Genomic DNA, 15,676 nt, shown 5'->3' with positions numbered 1-15,676 from the left:
ACCCTTGAGGTTTATTTTATTTTATTTTATTTTATTTTTGCCGCCAAAGGTCTTTTAGCAGGGCAAAAGAACATGAGACATGGTCCTTTTGCTGTATTTCCACCATCCACTGACTAAACACCATGAGAAGATCAGCTCTTTCATTATTTTGGTCCTATAAATTGCTGCGTGGTTCTCAAGCTACAAAAAAGTCAGTGAAAAATGTAAACACAAACACAAGCAACACAAATGCTACACCTCCTACACATGCAAGCGCACGCTTCACTGCAGGCGGAGAAAAGAGATTAAAGGCACTTTGTCTAAACTGTTTTTTATTCAAATTGCCAAAAATCAGATTAGTGAAGGGCTCTCCTGAGAGGAATTTCGAGGCATCTGAACTGTTAGGTGTCAGATCCCAGAATCTCTGATTGTTTTGTTTTTAGCAGTGGTAGCAATTGTAGCTGCAGGTGGTAGTATCTGTATTTCCACAAGCCACCGCCTTCCTGACACTAGCTCTGTATTTCAAGGTCTCTGCTGAAATCCTCCAATAGAAATGTATACTTCCTTTGGAATTACTGCTCTGTGTGTGCGTGTGAGAGAGAGAGCGAGAGAGAGAATTGAAAGGGGGAAGCAGGAGAGGAAAGACTCTTTTTCCCAAGTGTTCTGCTTAGACTTTTTCTTTCTTTCTTTCTTTCTTTCTTTCTTTCTTTCTTTCTTTCTTTCTTTCTTTCTTTCTTTTATTGGCCATCAGTGCAATGACCCACTTAACCACATCATCTCAGCTTGCTCCCTCCCCCACACTTCCTTTACCCTTGCAGTGCACAGGCTCTCATATTTCCTCCCTCGTGTAGGGCGGATGGAGGCTCTCTGAGCTACATTCCTTCTATTACAAAAGAAAGGGGAAAATTTCTCTTCATGCAGGCAGATGGTCGACTGTTTCCTGGCAGCTCCAGTTCAATATCCTTTTTCTATTGTCTTGACAAACCTACAAACACAGCAGCTTTCCCCCTTTAAAAATAAATAAATTCAAGTCCTTTCTGCAGAGCAATCTGTTTGGGCTTCTTCCAAATAAGGATGATGGGTGACCCTCTGGTGGCTGATATCCTGGCTGGTTATCTCCTGGCGCTGGTCTCCTTTTAAGAAAGTTGAATTATGGGGTGCAGCACATATTGTTCCCTGCTCGGGAAACACCATCTTTCTTAATTCTGCTCCGTGGATGTGTGAGAGCTGACACTTTGGAGACTGAACCAGAGATCTCTGGAGCTAAACTAATGGGCTGTTACGGCTTGAGCTAAAGAGATACGCTTCTGTAGTTGGTGGCTGTCATAGTCCAGCCTCCTATCCTCTGTGAATTGGCACAGTGGGGTACCTGTAACACAGTCTCATTAATGGGTTACAGATGGTGCCCAGATCCAAGGGTGATGAGCACCTCACAAGGGTGTTTATTAAATTTTGCTAGGAAGGGGAATGATTCAATGCTCAGTGCACTGCAGGGTAAAGACAGCAGCAGGAGAAGTTAGGTGAGGTTGGGGTTGTCTTCACTTTTCCACCACTTACTCCCTGGTGATAATTTATTTTTATCACTTTGGAGAGGAGTTGGCATCCTCCACTTTTTTGTTTCTTTATTTCCCTTCTTTATTGAGGACAATCTGTCCTTCTAGCCAGGGAGTTCTTTGTGGGGTCATTCGTCAACAAACTTGACCTAGCCAGAAGGGGTCACTCAAGGTCCCATCTGTACTGGAATCAGGCTCAAGTCATGCCACAGTGCTCCGGAACACTGTGGTGCTATCACTTATGAGTGATGGTTCCAGAAGCACATTCCAGCACTTCTTTTTTTTTTTTTTTAGGACTCACACGTTGCCTGGAATAATATGGTGTTACCTAACCCATGTCCAAAACAGATTCAAATGTGGTTCATGGCTTGACCACCATCTTACAAAGTGAGTTTACCAACGCTTATTGAAAAACTAGGCCCTCTACCTCACCCAGGATGACCTGACTTTCTCTTATGGCCACACCCCTCATAAATTATGTAGACCACCCCAAACTTCATTGTCCTGATTTTCAAAGATGTGACTGAGCATTCCTAACTCCAACTGCAGTCAGTGGGAACTGCAAGTGCTCAATGCTTCTGAAAAACAAGTGCCACAGCAATAAAACCTCTGTCCCATCCCATGCTATCAGCCCCTAATCCTGCCACCTACTAGACTGAAAGAAAACCATTTCTGGAAATATGAAACCATTTTTTGGTCTTATATCTCTTATTTCCAGCTGAAAGGTCAGGCTCCTTCAGTAACATGAGGTCAACTCTCCAGGCCTTTGAGGAAGAGAGAAATACATTTTAGTAATCAGCAATTTACCTAAGGCCCCATTTCAGCAATGCACATAAGCACTTAAGATCCAATGAAGTCAATTGTCTTAAGTATGCGACTAAAGCTAAGGATGTTCTTAAGGGCTTTGCTGAACTGAGGCCTAAAGTAGCCTTGCCATATATAGTACTGTTGTGATTTGGAGCTCTGATATTTTGGGAGTCACCTGTGTGTAGCCTAATCTATAGCTTATGTATTAATTATAGTGATTACTTAAGAATTCCTAGTTATTACTTTGAGGGTTGACAGGTCCTTGTCCCAAGATCAGGCCCAGTATTATTAAAATGACGATATAGTTGGGAACCCGGATGTGCACAGTTGCAACACTCACACTATAGGAACTCTTCTATATTTACAAGTAGTTTATTAATCCATTTAGCAAAGTCACAAACCCTCTAACTCAGTAAGGTAGATAGCAATACTACAGAATGTATATTTGAACATCCATATACTCACACCATCCCTTGTAGAACAACCTGAAATGTTACCCATTGTCTTCCTCATCATCATCACCTTCCTCCTCATCGCCAGTGGCCATCATTCTGGCACCTCCCAAGGGCTACATCTCTCTCTCCCACTGCCCACAGGCTGGGATGTAACTTTTATAATATGTTATGCTGACACAATTATGTTGGCCTGCTAAACCCAGGGTTGTGAGTTCAATCCTTGAGGGGGCTATTTAGGGATCTGGGGCAAAAATCTGTCTGGGGCTTGGTCCTGCTTTGAGCAGGGGGTTGGACTAGATGACCTCCTGAGGTCCCTACCAACCCTGATATTCTATATTATCCAAAGGCTTCTGTAATGCATATTCAGTAGGGGTTTCTCCCCTCTTCCTTATTTGTATTTCTTCATTCTACTAATATTGCGGTGTCCTTCTTTTATATTAAGAATGTCAACTAATTATCATATACGTCAATTTGTTGCGCTGGCACTCTTGTGGTTGGATGTTCTTTCCAAAACTTTCCAAAAGCTGGTGTTAGCTCATGTTTTTGTGGTTGGCCGATGTCATTATGGACAAAATTCCCCGTTACACTCTGTTTCTAGTTCCCCAAAACGTAGGGGTTACCGTTGAGCTGTTTATCTATGCCAAAGTTCATAGGCCTCAAGCTTCATGCTAACTCCTGAAGCCAATGCCTTACAGGATACAGGCTTGTAGGTTACTGCTGAATATAATAAATGCAGAATATAATAAAGGCAAGGCAGTGAATATAATAAAGGCAAGCTAGCCCTATGGGCTACAGCGCTAGAAGTGAACAGTAGCCTTATGCCAGTGGAAAAAGACCTTGCAGGATCTCTAATGATACTCCAGTTTCTAGCCCAGATGCTTCACAAGGTATCAGACCTTAAAACAGTCACTGTTCCAGAGCTGAATATGGCCCATTCTACACGTTAAGGCAGTATAACTTCGGGGGGAAATTCTGCATTTTAAGGGAGAATTAAGAAAGCCTTTTTAGTGGCAGGTTGTTTTCTGTACTGTCAAATATTTGGGTTCCTTTTAAACGTAACCATAATGGTCTCTAATGGTTGGTATTTTTTTCAATAACTACCATGTTTTTGGATGTTTGTTTATTTTTTCTGTTATTCTGAAATTACTGGCATGAAATTCTGGCCCGAATGAAGTCAATGGCAAAACTCCCGTTTACTTCAATAAAGTATGGATTTCATCCAGATATTTCCTCTCAACTTTAACTCAGTCTTAAAGTTAACAAGATTTTCAAATTTAGGTGTTTAAAGTTGGGTGCCTAAATTCATTTATAGATACTGATGTGGCCTGATTTTCATAGGCGCTGATCAGTTAAAGTCAATTTTGTAAAGTGTGTGTGTCTGTGTGTCTGTGTGTGTGTACACAATAAATACGCACAGACACTGTCTGTGTCTTGCCTAATGGTCTGAGCACAGGCCTCATAGTCAGAAACCCTTGAGTTCTATTCCTGATTCTCTATGTGCTCTAAGTCACATAACCTGTCTGTTTCTCCATCCATAAAATGGATAATGGTATTTATCCTACCACACGTGGATATTGTCAGGTTTATAAATCACTTTGAATAGGAAAAGTGCTATGTGTTATTACTGTTGTTTTGTTAGGTATGATCATGAGGCATCCTGCTGTGAAATGGAGTGTGAAGCTGGAAATGGAGCGCTTCCATGTGATACTTCAGGGACATCTGTTGCATAAATTGACTCACTTTTTATGTGTATGACTTGGAGTTAGAAATCTACAATTAAGATCCTGCTGAAATGTAATAATGGGAGTTCTGCTCTGAGTTTCTTGAATCGACTTGGTCAGCAGAAGCCTGGAGCACTATACAGCTGGCACATTCAGATCTTGGAAAGAGATGAATGCTTTACGTTGCTCTCAAGTAAATGCACGGAGCCGATGCTTAGAAAAGCACGGTGGGTTTCTACAGCTTGCAGGTATGAGGGTCACCACAGTATCAGGACTGCCAGGCTGAATGGGTGAGGGAAGGAAATGAAGGTGACTCGGAGAAGCCCCTTCAATGTAGTTCTGAGGATCAGCTATTGCTGACTATGGGCCTGATAAAAGCCCATTGTGGTCAATGGAACTCTTAGGCTATACTTCAATAAACTTTGGATCAGGCCATAAATATCCTGTGATCGAGTGTCAGGGACCTCATATCATCCCATCCTTTATAAAACCCATTTCTGTCTCCTAACTGGTCCCTGGTACATCTTTGTGACCAAGATTATTTACCATGCTTTGCACCATAGAAGGGCAGCATTGGGCCCCTAGAGTCAGCATTTTCTACCCACTGAGCTCGCCTGCTCCATATGGGGAATTTGCCACTTGGTTCTTCCTCCCATCTCCTTCATGCCAGGCTCTGCTACCTTTAGAGCACTGGGAGCGTATATCCCTGCCCTGGAGACTTCCTCTCTGTTTCTCTGTGATTTGACACAATCTAGGTCAAACTGCTGTTTGAGATCCCAGAGGAAATGAATTATCTGACCTATACATGCACATGCATAACAAGGAGACTCCTTTGAATGTTGAGAACCTGCACGCAGGCCACGCAGAGGGCTTTGTGTGTGCGATTTCTTTTTCCCCTAAAGGGAAATAGCCTTTAAATAGAATATAGGGTGGGGTGGAAGGGGTTTGAATTCAAGTTCCCAACTGTCGGCTCAGCCCTACTCGTGATCTTCCTGTTAGTATTTTGTCTTCCTGGCATCCTTCCTCTTCTTTATATATTGTTTGCTGGGTGTTGCCTTCTGTATGTTATATTTGCACTGTAAAACACTTTGAAATTTGAAAGCACTATAAAAATGCTGTGTATTGTTGTTGAGTCTTATGGACCTGAATAAGAAATTGATGTGGTTTAGATATCTTCAAATGTAAATGACTGTGGGGGAGGGAACCTTTTTGTGGGCATCTTAGAAAAGAAACTGGGGATTGTCCCTCCTATAATCTTTAGGTCTTTACCCTCCTTGGGCAACAGTTTCTGCAAACTGGCAGGTGAAGCGCTCTGGTGTCATTCTGGCGATGTGAGATAATATTTATTATTATTGTTATTTGTATTATTGTAGCATGTAGGAGCCCAGTCATGGACCAGGACCCCATTGTGCTAGGTGCTGTACAAACACAGAATCCCTGCCCCCAAAAGTTTGTAATCTGAGATATTGCCTTATCCTCTAACATGCTGGTGGCTGGCGCTCCATTCCAGGTTACAAATGGCTAAGGTTCATTGTACAGTGAACATCTCTAAAACTACAAGGTCCTATGTGGAATGTGCTTTTTTTATAGCACCATAAACAGTGTAACAAAGAGGGAGCCCCTAAAAGGCTTATTATTATTACTCCGTGACTTCATTAGATACAATGACTAAACTGTTTAATGTTTGATTCTCCCATGGCTTACCTAATTAGAATTGTCCTACAGTTTTCAGGAATGTGTTTAGAAAGCTGCAGAAGGTGAGTACCTGTTCTGATAGCAGATTTCAGAGTAGCAGCCGTGTTAGTCTGTATCAGCAAAAAGAACAAGGCGTACTTGTGGTACCTTAGAGGCTAACAAATTTATTTGGGCATAAGCTTTCATGGGCTAAAACCTACTTCATCAGATGCATGCAGTGGAAAATACAGTAGGAAGATATATATATATATATATACAGAGAACATGAAAAAATGGGTGTTGCCATACCAACTCTAACAAGACTAATCAATTAAGGTGGGCTATTATCATCAGGAGAAAAAAACTTTTGTAGAGATAATCAGGATGGCGCATTTCAAACAGTTGACAAGAAGGTGTGAGTAACAGTAGGGGAAAAATGAGCATTGGGAAATAGTTTTTAGTTTATGTAATGACCCATCCACTCCCAGTCTTTATTCAAGCCTAATTTAATGGTGTCCAGTTTGCAAATTAATTCCAGTTCTGCAGTTTCTCGTTGGAGTCTGTTTTTGAAGTTTTTTTGTTGAAGAATTGTGACTTTTAGGTCTGTAATTGAGTGTCCAGGGAGGTTGAAGTATTCTCCGACTGGTTTTGGAATGTTATAATTCTTGACGTCTGATTTGTGTCCATTTATTCTTTTGCGTAGAGACTATCTGGTTTGGCCAATGTACATGGCAGAGGGGCACTGCTGGCACATGATGGCATATATCACATTGGTAGATATGCAGGTGAACAAGCCCCCGATGGTATGGCTGATGTGATTAGGTCCTATGATGGTGTCCCTTGAACAGATATGTGGACAGAGTTGGCAATGGGCTTTGTTGCAAGGGTAGGTTCCTGGGTTAGTGTTTTTGTTGTGTAGTTGCCGAAGCAAATACTCACCAGCAACCACACAGAAACTGCAGAACTGGAATTAATTTGCAAACTGGACAGCATTAAATTAGGCTTGAATAAAGACTGGGAGTGGATGGGTCATTACACAAGCTAAAAATTATTTCCCCATGCTAATTTCCCCCTACTGTTACTCACACCTTCTTGTCAACTGTTTGAAATGGGGCATCCTGATTATCACTACAAAATTACCCCCTTGTTAAGATATCTCAAGTTGGGCATCCAAAATCACTAGTCCTTTTTGAAATACTAAGCCCTGGTTTCCCTAAAGCATCCAGCATCCGTAAAGAGAAGCACGTGTTTTATTTTACTACTGTGTTTTGAGTGGGAGGTTGGGGAGAAAGGAAAAGAAAGGAAAACTTAAATTAGAAGAAAACCAAACAGTGACTGCTGGTGACAGATGATTACAGCTCATTTCCAGGCCATTTCCTGCATGCCAATGATAGATCAGTAAACAAACGCCTCGTTGCAAACACAAAGCAGGCAGGAACTCTGTTTGGAAGAGAGAGGTCCAGGCAGGTCTCACTCTGCCTGGCAGCAGGAAGTCCCTGTCACATGACCCTGGGAATCATAAGGCCATGTGCATGTGGGAGATATGTGGAGAGCCTTCTGTCCTGAGACTTTGCATCCTTCCCACAGTCCAGTCAACAGGTTTGAGAGCTTCTTCCCCTTCTTCTTTCCTCCCCTCCCCCTTCAGGGGGGAGGGATAACTCAGTGGTTTGAGCATTGGCCTGCTAAACCTAGGGTTGTGAGTTCAATCCTTGAGGGGGCCATTTGGGGATTTAGTTGGGGATTGATCCTGCTTTAAGCAGGGGGTTAGACTAGATGATCTTCTGAGGTCCCTTCCAACCCTAATAATCTATCTATGATTCTTGTGGCATTCCTTTCCCTGGTTTGTTATGAAATAGTGTCAGATGCCCCTGCCCCTCCTACCCCCCAAATCCCTCATCCCTGGCCCCACATGAGAGCCTGCACCCCCAGCCAGAGCCCTCCCCCCACACCCCAACCCCCTGCCCCAGCCCGGAGCCCCCTCCCACACCCTGAACCCCTAATTTCTGGCCCTACCCCAGAACCTGCAACCTCAGCCCAAAGCCCATACTCCCACCCTCTGCCTCAGCCTGGAGCCCCCTCCCATACTCCAAACGCCTTTGCTCCACCACCCCAGCCCGGAGCACCCTCCTACACCCCTCATCCCCAGCCCCACCCCAGAGTCTGCACCCCCCACCAGAGCCCTCGTCCCCCTCCCGCACCCCAACCACCTGCCCCAGCCTAGAGTTCCCTCCCACTCTCCAAACCCCTCAGCCCCAGCCTGGAGCCCCCTCCTGCATCCCAAATCCCTCATCCCTGGCCCCACCCCAGAGCATGCAACCCCAGCTGGAGCCCTCACCCCCTCCTGCATCCCAACACACTGCCTCAGCCCAGAGTCCCCATTTGCACCCTGGACTCCTCATTTTGGGCCCACCCCAAAGCCTGCACTCCCAGCCTGAACCCTCACCCCCTCCCACATCCCAACCCCTTGAGCCAGCCCATTGAAAATGAGCGAGTAAGTGAGGGTGGGGAGAGCAAGTGACAGAGGGAGGCGGGATGGAGTGAGTGGGGGTGGGGCCTCTGAGGTGGGCAGGGCATGGGCGGGGCAAGGGTGTTCGGTTTTGTGCGAGTAGAAAGTTGGCAACCCTAGTGGTGGGCTGCACCGCAGCTCCCCACAGCTGCCCGCACAGCTCTTACCATGTCCAGGCTGCGACTCCGAGCCCCCCGCACGCTGGAGCTGGGTCGGGGAGAGCCACTTGGGCAGCTGTGGTGAGCCAGCGTGGAATCGTGGACCCTCCACTGGCTTTGGGCTGTGCTGGGAGCTTGGGGGTGGGGACATGGGCTGGGGGCTGCCCTCAGCCCCCCTGCACCGAAGGCGGGTGGAGGGTCAACACATGCATCTCCCACAATTGGCTGGGCTCCCTGGCTGGGCTCCATGCTGGCCTGGCCCGGGGGAAGAGGAGGGGAAGGATCCGCCCTGGCGAAATGTGGGAGGGCCATGGGCCCCTGCCCTCCCCGTTCCGGCACCACTCCCTGGGTGCCTATGGCTACCTTCTGCCTCCTCCCCTGTTATTTTCCAGTCACTGCTACAGGCCCGTGTGGCCAGGGAGAGATGTGCTGCTCTAGCCACAGGTTCAAGTCCCAAATACACATGAGGCATTATACTCGCAGCTGTCTCTCTGTGGCTAGAAGTGAACCCTCCTGCCTAGAGCAGCCCTGCTCATGTGGTCACAGACTAGTGTCCCTCAGCTCCTAAGCAGGAGCAGTGCAGAAAGCAGCTACGGACAGGAGTCTCTCCTGGCTTTAGTGGGAGACTGAACAGGTCTGCACCCTCCTCCCTCCCCCCGCCAATGATGATCCATTTCTTCTTCAGCCTCTCCTCCCACCTCCCACAGTGGCTAGTTTAGCAGTGTGCTCGGATCAGATGTATGACCCATGTTGACTGCTACCGCCCATCTGCCCACATCTGAATGCTAGCAGATAGGGACACAGTGGCAAAGCAAGGACAGAAACATGCATGGAATTAAGTGGCAGGCTGCAACTTTTATTAAACGTGAACGTAGGGGAGGGCCACTACCTGCCCATCACCTATACCAGGCATTCAATTGGTTTCAGTGCGGGTATTACAGGGCTCCTTACCATATAACCCGTAACTGGCACCAGGTTACAGAGTTCTTTACCATATAACCCATAATGCAGGGTGGTTCTCCTCAGCCTACCCCCCAGGACTCAGTTCTCTGTAAGTCCTAGCACTCTCCTCCCCCTGAGGGAGACAAAGGGGGCAGGAGGGTGGAGACCTTGGCCCACAAGGGCCACAGGGTCTGACCGCGGCCCACAAAGACCACAAGTTTTATCCTATCGTATGAGCCCAAGGCCAAAATCCCAGGTCTTTCACCTCTGGGAACCATTCATTTTATTCTCTTAACCTCACTGGAAACCGGCTGCATGTTGCAACAAGTAAGCAGCACCATACCAGTACCTCAATTAGGTACTAAGCACCTTGCAGATGCTGCGAGGAAGGGAAAAAACTCCCTGGTCCTCTGCCAATTGACCCATAGAAGAAAAAATTCCTTCCTGACCCCTACACAGGCTAGACCCACAGCATCTGTCAGGCTGGGTTCCCCTTCCTAGTTTTGGTGGGCAGGGTGGGCTGTTGGAATGGAGCCAAAAGAGGCTCCAAATGGCCCCTTTGCTGGGCTAAATTCTGAGAGCTGGGGAATGCTGGCCAATCAGCACCCCTTCCCCCCATCTGGCCAATGGGTGCTAGCGACTCCCATGGGAGGAGCTACCTATTGTCCCTTGGCAAGTGCCTCCCTCCCTTACTACTGGGGCTGTCCCCCTTTCACTGCTGGCCCCATCAATTTTCCCCACCCATTGGTGCGGGTGGGTGGCATCTTTCTCCTGATTTTCCACAGGGGGCTCTGCTGGCAGAGTCAGAGTTTATTGGGTGGGGGATTGCATGGGCCAGGGAAGGGAGAGGAGCCCCCCCAATCCTATTGTGATAGACTTCGGAGCTTGCCAGAAGAGAAACTCCAGAATGGTGATTAAATGAAGTGGTTATATATACCCCAGCCTCTATTATTATTCATATCGTGGTAGCTCCTAAGAAATCCAGTCATAGGCTAGGACCCCATTGTGCTAGGCGCTGTACAAACACAGCACAAAGAGATGGTCCCTGCCCCAGCGAGCTTACAATCTAAGTGCAGAACAATCTCTGTTACAGCTCTGGAGAAATCTACTTGCCCACTTGCCTGAATGAGTCATTCTGTGGACAGAGGAATGAATGATCTTCCATTTTTTCATTATCCTTAAACATAACAGCTAATGAGTGGGTGAATAGATTTTGCTCCTTGGGCTGGTCAATTTTCCTGACAATTTTGCAAGGTTGCTCTGTCATTAGAAATGAATTGGGTGTTGTGCCAGCTACTAATGAGGAAGAGAAGCAGCGGGGCTTATTGCCTGGGGAAAGAGAGGACATGGTTTGTAATAAATTACCCTGAACCTGTACTCATTGAGATGATCCAGAGTTCACTCTGTCTTACAGAATGTTGCCTGGGCAGGGTGAGAGCTCAGAAAAGAACAAGACTGAATTATTTCTATTTCTCCCTCTCTCTCTTTAAAAGTATGTAGACCATGGAAATGAGAAATACTTTTATATGTTCATTTTCTTGAAAAGTCCTAGGAACTACTAACTTTACTGATGCGATTGGTCTTGCTGCCAAACTCCAGCCGTGGCAGGGGAGAATCTGATAGACCAGCCAAGTGGATAGACTCCAGAGGCTTTCAGGGTTTCAAAGTATTGTGTAAGAGACAATGAACTCCTTCCTGTCATTGAAATGCTTTTCAGTGGCCACAGATAATGCCCTCCTGAGAAGTACTGACACTGCCTTGTGGGGTGGTTGGCTCTTAAAGAGCCAGAGTTGGTTTTCAGGACAAGACTAAAAGGAGAACATCTGTTGCACAGACTGTGAGTATGTCTACACTACGGGATTAATCCGAATTTACAGAATTCGAATTTTGGAAACAGATTGTATAAAGTCGAATGTATGCGGCCACACTAAGCACATTAATTCGGCGGTGTGCGTCCATGTACCGGGGCTAGCATCGATTTCCGGAGCGTTGCACTGTGGCTAGTTATCCCATAGCTATCCCATAATTCCCGCAGTCTCCCCCGCCCATTGGAATTCTGGGTAGAGATCCCAGTGCCTGATGGGGCAAAAAACATTGTCGTAGGTGGTTCTGGGTACAGCCTCACCCCTCCCTCCATGAAAACAACGGCAGACAACCATTTCGAGCCTTTTTTCCTGGGTGAACACTGCAGACTCCATACCATGGCAAGCATGGAGCCCGCTCAGCTCAAGACAGCAGTCATGAACATTGTAAACACCTCGCGCATTCTCGTGCAGTTTATGCTGAACCAGGACCAGAAAAATGAGGCGAGGAGGAGGCGGCGACGGCAGCGCAGCGACAAGAGTGATGAGGACATGGACATGGATACAGAATTCTCTCAAACCGCGGGCCCCGGTGCTTTGGAGATCATGTTGTTAATGGGGCAGGTTCTATCCGTGGAACGCCGATTCTGGGCCTGGGAAACAAGCAAAGACTGGTGGGACCGCATAGTGTTGCAGGTGTGGGACAATTCCCAGTGGCTGCGAAACTTTCGCATGCGTAAGGGCACTTTCATGGAACTTTGTGACTTGCTGTCCCCTGCCCTGAAGCGCCAGAATACCAAGATGAGAGCAGCCCTCACAGTTGAGAAGCGAGTGGCGATAGCCCTGTGGAAGCTTGCAACGCCAGACAGCCACCGGTCAGTCTGGAATCAATTTGGAGTGGGCAAATCTACTGTGGGGGCTGCTGTGATGCACGTAGCCAAAGCAATCACTGAGCTGCTGCTACGAAAGGTAGTGACTCTGGGAAATGTGCAGGTCATAATGGATGGCTTTGCTGCAGTGGGATTCCCTAACTGTGGTGGGGCGTTAGATGGAACCCATATCTCTATCTTGGCACCGGAGCACCAGGGTACCCAGTACATAAACCGCAAAGGGTACTTTTCAATGGTGCTGCGTTCTTACACGTCTGGGTGAGGAGGCTATGGAACATGGTGAGGGGGGAAGGTGGTTATACAGGGGCTGCAGTGGCAGTCTGTGATCCTGCTGCCGTTCCTGAAGCTCCACCAGACGCCGGAGCATGTCTGTTTGCTCACGCAGCAGCCCCAGCGTTGCATTCTGCCTCCTCTGATCTTCCTGCCACCACCTCTCATCTCGAGCGTCTCTCCTCTCCTCACGTTGGTCCCTTCTGTCCTCACGTTGGTCCCTCATGTCCTCATGTTGGTCTCTCCTGTCCTCACGTTCACAGGCGTCTTTCCTATACTTTGAAACTGTGTCCTTCCACTCATTCAGATGAGCTCTTTCACTGCGGGTGGATTCCATGATTTCCTGTGAACATCTCGTCTCGGGTCCTCTTTTTCCGATGCCTTAACTGAGATAGCCTTCGGGACGGAGGAGGGAGGCTTGAAAAATTTGCAGCTGCTGGAGGGAGGGAAAAAAGGAGAGAATTTTTTTAAAAGATACATTTTACAGAACAATGCTTATACTCTTTCGTGGTGTACAACACTATTCACATTACATAGCACATGTGATTTCTGTGCAAGGTCGCATTTTGCCTCTTAATATTGAGTGCCTGTGGCTTTGCTGCTAGAGATCACAGACGCAGGTCCGGGCAACAGAATTCGGCTTGCATGTGGCCATGGTAAGCCATTGTCCCTTCGGCTTCTGCGCCCTCCTTTCCCACATACCAAGCAAAGCCCGTTGAGTGCTGCAGTTTTCCTGTTAACCTTCAGCAGCAGAAACTGCCCCCCCCCACCCCGCGCTTGGCTAACTGCAGGGAAGGATTTCTTTTCAGCCACAGGCAAACAGCCCAGTAGGAACGGGCCACCTCTGTCCCCTTAATTAAATTCCCGTATTTCAACCAGGTTACCATGAGCGATATCACTCTCCTGAGGATTACACAGCAAGATAAAGAACGGATGTTGCTTGAATGCCAGCAAACACTGGGACCATACGCTGCCAGGCTTTGTCATGCAATGATACCAGATTACTTGCTACTAGCATGGCGTGGCCAAGTGTCCTACCATGGAGGACGGAATAAGGCTGCACTGCCCCGAAACCTTGTGGAAAGGCTTTTGGAGTACCTCCAGGAGAGCTTCATGGAAATGTCCCTGGAGGATTTCCGCTCCATCCCCAGACACGTTAACAGACTTTTCCAGTAGCTGTACTGGCCGCGAACGCATCCCAAGTCCTCAGGGCAAAGTAATCATTAAAAAACGCTTGCTTGTAAAACGAGTTTTATATTTTAAAAGGTAAACTCACCTGAGGTCCCTTCCATGGGGTCATGGTCTTGGATACTGGCTTGGGAGGGTACTTCAGTCAGGCTGAGAAAAAGATCCTGGCTGTTGGGGAGAAGGGAGTGCTGTGTGCTCTCCGTAAACTCGTCCTCCTCCTTCTCCTCCTCCTCTTCCCCATCCACAGAATCCTCAGGTGTGGCTGATGAGATTACCCCCGCCTCGGAATCCACGGTCAGAGGTGGGGTAGTGGTGGCGGCCCCCCCTAGAATTGCATGCAGCTCGGTGTAGAAGCGGCATGTCCGCGGCTCTGACCCGGAGCGACCATTTGCCTCCTTTGTTTTTTGATAGGCTTGTCTGAGCTCCTTGACTTTCACGCGGCACTGATCTGAGTCCCTGTTGTGGCCTCTCTCCATCATGCCCTTGGAGATTTTTTCAAAAGTTTTGGCATTTCGTCTTTTCGAACAAAGTTCTGCTAGCACTGAATCCTCTCCCCATATAGCGATCAGATCCAGTACCTCCCGTACGGTCCATGCTGGTGCTCTTTTTCGATTATCGGCCTGCATGGTTACCTGTGCTGATGAGCTCTCTATGGTCACCTGTGCTCTCCACGCTGAGCAAACAGGAAATAAAATTCAAATGTTCGCGGGGCTTTTCCTGTCTACCTGGCCAGTGCATCCGAGTTCAGATTGCTGTCCAGAGCGGTCACAATGGTGCACTGTGGGATAGCTCCCGGAGGTCAATACCGTCGAATTGCGGCCGCACTAACCCTAATTCGAAATGGCAATATCGATTTCGGCGCTACTCTGCTCGTCGGGGAGGAGTACAGAAATCGATTTTAAGAGCCCTTTATTTCGTAAGAAATGGCTTCGTTGTGTGGACGGGTGCAGGGTTAATTCGATTTAATTCTGCTAAATTCGAATTAAACTCATAGTGTAGACCAGGCCTTCGTTGCAAAGGTGAGCCAAGAGGATAGATTGACACCCCTGCCCCACAAAGAATAGAAATCACCATGCAAAGAATAGTGAGCAGTGACCAAAACAACTTCTGCAGTTTAAAGACCTTAGGCCAGGGATGCATTTCACCCCTTAAATTCCCAAGGGAGATCAGTAACACTCTCTATAATGACCCACTAGAGTGAGAATACATCAGGTGATCAGGAACCTGAGCACAAAGTGACCATGGGATCTACAGTAGTTTAATCAATAAACCTCTCAGCTGGGTACCAGTCCAAGAAAGCTGTTGATACAGTGGCTTCATAAGCCATGGGGCTGTTAATTCTCTGGATCAGACAGATTATTTTTAAAGCCATTTTTAACAGTCTCCTGAGGGAAGACAGATACCCAAGTGTTATAACAAAAATGTTTAGCTTTTATGTTGTGTCTTGCCTGTTCAAATCACTGTACAGCCATTGACTAGTAATATTACTAATCATGTTTATTATGGCAGTGCCTATGGGACCAGTTGAGACGGAAGGCCCACTGCGCACAGCGCTGTACAAACACAGAGTAATAGACAGCCCATGCCCCAAAGACTACCTAATTCTCACAGCACTCTGGGGAGGTAGGTGGATAAAAATGCTCATCACCATTTTACAGAAGGGGAAATGGAGGCAGAGAGATGAAGTGACTTGCTGCTATTATCCTACTGGATTTCCAGGGGCAGGTTTTG

The 15,676-nt window shown here is 47.1% G+C and overlaps 1 protein-coding gene across 8 annotated transcripts in view; it reads left to right on the top strand.

Moving 5' to 3' along the window:
• Positions 1-15,676, top strand: part of DENND2A (DENN domain containing 2A) — a 104,365-nt gene that overhangs the window by 37,009 nt on the left and 51,680 nt on the right. The window contains exon 2 of one of the 8 annotated variants that reach the window (XM_008171126.4): positions 1,827-1,919. The exons of 6 other annotated variants lie outside the window; for them this stretch is intronic. The gene's annotated coding sequence lies outside the window, so the exon portion shown is untranslated. Of the gene's footprint in view, positions 1-1,826; positions 1,920-4,456; positions 4,764-15,676 lie in introns of those variants that run through there. One more of the 8 variants, XM_065565593.1, reaches the window with a different exon arrangement.

This window comes from Chrysemys picta, chromosome 1 (assembly GCF_011386835.1).
Source record: "Chrysemys picta bellii isolate R12L10 chromosome 1, ASM1138683v2, whole genome shotgun sequence".
In the NCBI taxonomy this organism is placed as follows: domain Eukaryota; kingdom Metazoa; phylum Chordata; order Testudines; family Emydidae; genus Chrysemys; species Chrysemys picta.
Note: the sequence above shows the minus strand (reverse complement) of the source record. Positions and strands in the feature narration are given on the sequence as shown.